Below are 6,688 nucleotides of genomic sequence, written 5' to 3' on the forward strand. Positions count from 1 at the left end.
TATATATATATATATATATATATATATATGCAATCCAAATTGAAGACTATCATAAATTGCAATATAGATTCCACGACCTCTAAGTACTAATAATAATATTATGGAGAAATCTACCTTTTCATTTGTAAAATAAAACCCATTTTTCAGAAAAAAAATACGTATTCCATTTCATTCAACAACCAACCCCCCAACACAAAAAAATTCAGACATTTTTTCCATTTAATCAGAAAATAAATTATTCCAAAATTTGACCCCAAAAAATATATTATTCAGATAAAAACTTTACTATTATTCCAATGTATTCAACCAAAACCACAGAGACAGAAGGTCTGTGGTAGTCAGACTCTCTGAGGGTGGCGAGTGACTGTTGGCTCATTCGACTCTCGATCTACCTTCCCTTACATCACTTTACTGGACGAACTTACTGTGGTAAGCAGAGAAACTCAGCAATAAGTTCACTGCAACAGGTACATACTAGTCTACCTATTTGACTTTTGTCTCTGGATGACTTTAGACTGCAATATAAATACAGTCATCTGCATTTTGGGTAGGAGTTGTGAGCAACTAGGTCAGGTGCAATGTAAAGAAAGACTGGTTTAGCCTACATTGAATTTTAGTAGGAATTCATGTCAACTGTTACGGCCTCTGAGAGAGGTCAGCTTCAGGTTCGATATGAAATAAATAAATAAAAATATTTCAACACCAACAGTTGAAACTGGGGATACGAATATAGAAAGAAACACTAACACAACAAAGGTTTATTTACAAGCTTACTAAGAAAGGTAAATGCAGAATGGTTTCTCCTATTTACATTAAAAAAAACAGAATCTTACACTGCATGAACTGGGGGAACAGTGAGGCAATTCAAATACTTGCCAGTTAATTTGGCAATTCGAAGCGATGGCTTCACAAAAGGAAAACGGTGATTGCAGACGTCCTCTTGACTCCGTATTGCAGAAAATAGTCTACTTGTAAGGCAGGAACTCCCCAAAACCTCTAGCAGGACCTTTTCTTCTCTGAAGTCTGCTCGACGTCGAGATAACAGGTCGTCCACTCCTGAAGACGACTAGACCAGTATCCAACTAACTTTTTTTCTGATCCTTCGTCGGTCTCTTTCTCTCTTATCTCTCACGGATAATCTCTGCTGCTGCTGATCTCTCACTGATAATCTGATCTTTGGCTCTTACTGAGGATATCTCTCTGTGACTAACTGGTGTCTCTCTTTTACGATCTCTGCGGCTGCTGCTACGACCGTCGTATTTATACGGCACTCTGGGGGCAGAGCCTACGGCGAACGTCACAGGCTCCCGAGATTACTAGAAATTCTTAGATGAATCTAGACGAGGTATTGCATCAGAAATCGTGGCGTTTCTCACGTCACGACGGCGCCTGACGAGTTCCACAACACTCCTGCCGATTCTAGAACCATCATGATAGCAGGCACCTCCAACACAATGCGCTAACACCTCCTTGCTGCCGAACTTCTCGAAAATGCGTTCTCTCTTCCTTTATCTTTCTTTGCTAGGAAGCAATTACCATCACACGTCCCCCCAAAAGAGAAAAAAAATGAAATAACTGATTTTATTTTTTTTCCTAAAGAGAAGCAAGAGTTAAACAGCAGGGAACAATTCTGCATAAAGCTTTAATACAGTCAAACACGCACGCTTCTCCACACACACTCACTCGTGCGATAACAGAAAACGGTTATTAGGCTACTCATTCTGAGAAATCTCTAGAGAGGCTATCAGCTAATACATTATCCTTCTCTCTTACTTTTTCCGTTTTCTGAACTCTGCTCAAAACTTTGAAAGACTAAGACACCTCTTGCGTCTTTCTCAAAACTAATTTCTCTTTCTGGGACACAATTACCAAGGGCACGGGCGGCGGCCAAGGTACGGGGCGATCTTTATAATTCTGAAGCAAGTTTACATTCACTGACTTTGCTCTACTCTTACCCACATTAATTCTATGATATATCTTTCCCCTCTCCTCTAACACTGAAAAAGGACCTTCGAACTTATAAGGTAAAAAGGGACTTTCTCTCGAGACTAGTACTAAAACTTTATCTCTTACACACAAACTTCTCTTGTTTGCTCTCTGATCAAGTTTTCTTTCAGTTCCCCCTTGACTTCCGTTCGGGCTTCCGTTCTCCTCCGCTAGTTGCCAACCATCTCTTAAATTGTTTTTATAATACTCAAGATTAGTTATGCAATCATCTCTACCCTTACTTCTAGGCAAGGGTCTGAACATATTTATAAATACATTCTCAAAAGATTCGCCTACTGAAGGACTATTATGCAACTGAACTCTGGGAATTACTTGAATTGGTTTCCCATCAATTTGATATTCATGACAGCTTAAAACATGCCTCTTTACATCATTTTTCATTTTAGGCCAAAAGTACACCCTACTAATAGACCGGAAAGTTTTATTCACTCCCAAATGACCTTGCTCATCGTGTGCTAACTTCAAAACTAGCTTACAAAACTTCCTAGGAACTACTAATTTTTCTGTGATTTCCCCTTTACTACCAGACTTCGGTCGAACATAACGACACAAAACTTCGTCCTTTAAACAAAAAGTGAAAGAAAATGTAGAAATAATGTTGATTCTGATTCCAAAAGAAGACATTTTTTGGGGGGAGGGGGTGGTTAGATAACAGATAATTTTGAGAGCACCAGAAAACAATATATACATTTAATTCTTTACCTCATAATCGCACGACCACACTGGTCATTAGAAGTTTGGTGTGAATATTAAAGAAAGTTCAACAAACTATAAATTTGAGTTAAAATAATAATACTAATATATGAAGAAACAAATCTACCCTGTGGTAGGGGTGTAAGAATACTACCACTATGGGTCCTGCGTGTCTTAAAAGGCGGACAAAAAAGACAGCTGCTGCCTTGCAGTCTTACTCTTTTTAGTAAAAGGCTGGGCCCACTGCCAATAACTGTGGAAACTGCTGCCATGCAATCTTACTTTTTAGTTGTGGCGGAATTACAAGATCAAAAACAAGCTGCAGAATCCCCCCCACATATACTTAATCAGTCCGGATGCCCAACTCACCCCAGTCACACTTTCTACTTTACACTTCAGAATACAGCAGGACAATTGAACTATACCTACACACAGAAAAAAAAAAACACACACACACACACAAAACACATGTACTTACCAACTCCAGGGCTATCCTGTGCTGTCCGCCAGTCGAGGTCACAGAAATACCAACAACAACCACAACCCAATAACACTACAACACAATGACCAAGGACTACAACCCAACAACAACACAACCAAGGACCACAACAACAACAAGGAACACAACCACAACCTAACATATAACAACAAAAACTCAGCAACACAACAAAAGACCAATGCACAAACAATTACCAACAACACAAAAAACTAACACAAAAAGGCAACACAAACACCCACTAACAACCTCAAGAAATCACAAGTGTCACGAGCAGATTTTCCCCGCCACGACATTAAGATACGAGAATAAGAATACTATTTGTATACATATACACTTTTGTCAGTCTTCTTGCCTGGAGACACGGGTCGGAGAATGGTTCTGTGTCATAGTTGACACGGTGGGTATGAAGACTGACATTTATGCTGCCTGGAAAATAGGGTAGGCCTGTCCTACCTGCTATTACATGATATTCCTTGTGTGTATGGGTCTTATTACTGATGAGGCCAGGAGATGTCTTCCCACTGGGAGGTAGTTGAAGTGCTGATTTCCATTTTAGGGGTATTGAAGAAAATTCCTGGTATTCAGCTTGTTTCTTTATTACTCATTACATCATGCCAAATTTCTCCCAGGCCTAGTCTCCTGGACTTGATTAATTTACCTAGTCTTCAGAACTCCTGGACTAGATCTCTGGACTAGATCCCCTGGACTAGATCTCTGGACTAGATCCCCTGGACTAGATCCCTTGCAAGGGATAGATAATCATTTGTATTAATATTTGGTAAAATAGCCAAAATGAAGAGCGGACAGGTTGACGACCCCTCACATGAAAGCATTCGTGATTCTTACATGTGTTGCTAGTGTTACCAAAAGCAGACAAAAGATTCAGGGCAGCGCTCCCATACTCGAGTGAGAGAAAACAAAACAAGGGACTGGCTACACTGCCACACTCGTCCACAACAGAAACGAAAACATTTCACAGTTCCAATCACTTACAATAGCAGTGTAAAGATATTAGAGGAGGATGATGAATCAATTCCTAAATAAATCACTAATAATCAAAGGAATATTTTTCCCATTACAAAGCTTTTCCCTCGGGGAAGAATTGATTCATGTCCACTCTAATATCAAGGACAACTTTTCCTAACGGAACCAAACAGCTCCTTAGATGGGTCTGCGACTGCGGAAAAAACAGGTCTTGTACAGAAGAAACAAGCAACGATCTCAACTAGAGACTAAAGGAGCTCTTGCAACAACATAACACAAGGATATACTTGAGTACTAACTGGGGACACTACCCTATGGGTGTGCGTTCAATACAGCTTTCCTAATAGCTTTGTCTAGCCTAATACTGGGGTTAGATTGACTCCACTTACACAGGATGTCACATCACTCTGCAACAAAAGAGTTCTCCACATGTGAAGACAGAATTTACTCCTATTGAGGCGTCCTAATGATTATCATACTCACCAGCGCTATTGGCTAGAAACGACTCTAAACTTGAATCTCAAAGGGGTTTGGAAAGTGGTGTACTCTATCCTCTAAGATGTACCAAACCAGTACTACAAGAGCAAAACTCTGACAATATCCTATAAGACAAGACCCATAAGACACAATCGCATTCCCAACCAGGGCACTATGTGAATTCTTGTACAAAATGTTTTACATTATACCTTTGTTCATTACTTCAACACTATAAAGTTTTCACATTGCTGGTCACTGTGAACAGAAAAAATTACATTTTTATCAATCTCAAACTAAGAAAAAAAAATACAAAACATACAAAATTACAGTATTGTACATCATCAAACAGAGTCTATATCTCTTCAATGAGACGTGAGGGAGGCACAATATTCCTAGTACCTCTTGTACGAACTCCTTCAGTTACTATATCAGGCACATTTTCAGAGTGCTCTTTCATGGTAACTAACCATTCTTCATCACTTGGAATGTGAGATGTATGTGGTGTAGACATTATGGGTGGTTGAGTGTTATTATGTTTGGGTGTTAAGTGTTGTATTGTCCCCTGTATGTCAACCAACTTCTGATCCAAGTCCTTGATTTGATTTGTTAAATCTCCCACTTGAGACCAAACGTCCTGGTAGGATTGAGTGAAGCTCTTAACTGTCTGTAATGTTTGTTGCGTTTCTTGTTCTAATTGAATTAGATCAATATATGATTCATCATTACCAGTCCCCATTGTTACAATATTTCAAACACATATATAATCAAATAATACAATGTAAACTACATCAAGAGACAATGCCATACATCTCCCTACAGAAATAATGAATATGCATGTAAATAAGTCATGACCTTGATCAGACAAAAATCAACAATATTGTATAATGAAATGCATACAATACGACAAAACATTATAAGTGACCTACATAATATATAGGCACATTGGGTCTGGATCAATAGCACTGGGCTACAGATCCAACACAGCTGCCACCAAATGTCACGAGCAGATTTTCCCCGCCACGACATTAAGATACGAGAATAAGAATACTATTTGTATACATATACATTTTTGTCAGTCTTCTTGCCTGGAGACATGGGTCGGAGAATGGTACTGTGTCATAGTTGACACGGTGGGTATGAAGACTGACATTTACGCTGCCTGGAAAATAGGGTAGGCCTGTCCTACCTGCTATTACATGATATTCCTTGTGTGTATGGGTCTTACTACTGATGAGGCCAGGTGATGTCTTCCCACTGGGAGGTAGTTGAAGTGCTGATTTCCATTTTAGGGGTATTGAAGAAAATTCCTGGTATTCAGCTTGTTTCTTTATTACTCATTACATCATGCCAAATTTCTCCCAGGCCTAGTCTCCTGGACTTGATTAATTTACCTAGTCTTCAGAACTCCTGGACTAGATCTCTGGACTAGATCCCCTGGACTAGATCCCTTGCAAGGGATAGATAATCATTTGTATTAATATTTGGTAAAATAACCAAAATGAAGAGCGGACAGGTTGACGACCCCTCACACGAAAACAAGGGACTGGCTACACTGCCACACTCGTCCACAACAGAAACGAAAACATCTCACAGTTCCAATCACTTACAATAGCCGTGTAAAGATATTAGAGGAGGATGATGAATCAATTCCTAAATAAATCACTAATAATTAAAGGAATATTTTTCCCATTACAACAGCCCCAGCAACAACAACAACCCTCATCAACCACAACAATCACATACACCCCTCAGGAACTCAAAAGCACAACATATCCAACAATACAGGCCCAACCACCCCAAAGCAAACAACACCAAACTAACAACAAATCAATAACACACAAAACTCAACTAACTTCCAGTGCCTTTAATATACTGCTTCTGACACTGTCACCAGCTCTCACTAAAGACTGACTCAAAAACACTACAAACACAGAACTCTAACAATCGACAGCACCAGCAGACAGACCAGAACCCACCAACAACCAATTCAGTCATTAACTAGGGAGCCGTTACAGAGACCGACCCTCC

This window comes from Macrobrachium nipponense, chromosome 25 (genome assembly GCF_015104395.2).
Source record: "Macrobrachium nipponense isolate FS-2020 chromosome 25, ASM1510439v2, whole genome shotgun sequence".
Lineage (NCBI taxonomy): Eukaryota > Metazoa > Arthropoda > Malacostraca > Decapoda > Palaemonidae > Macrobrachium > Macrobrachium nipponense.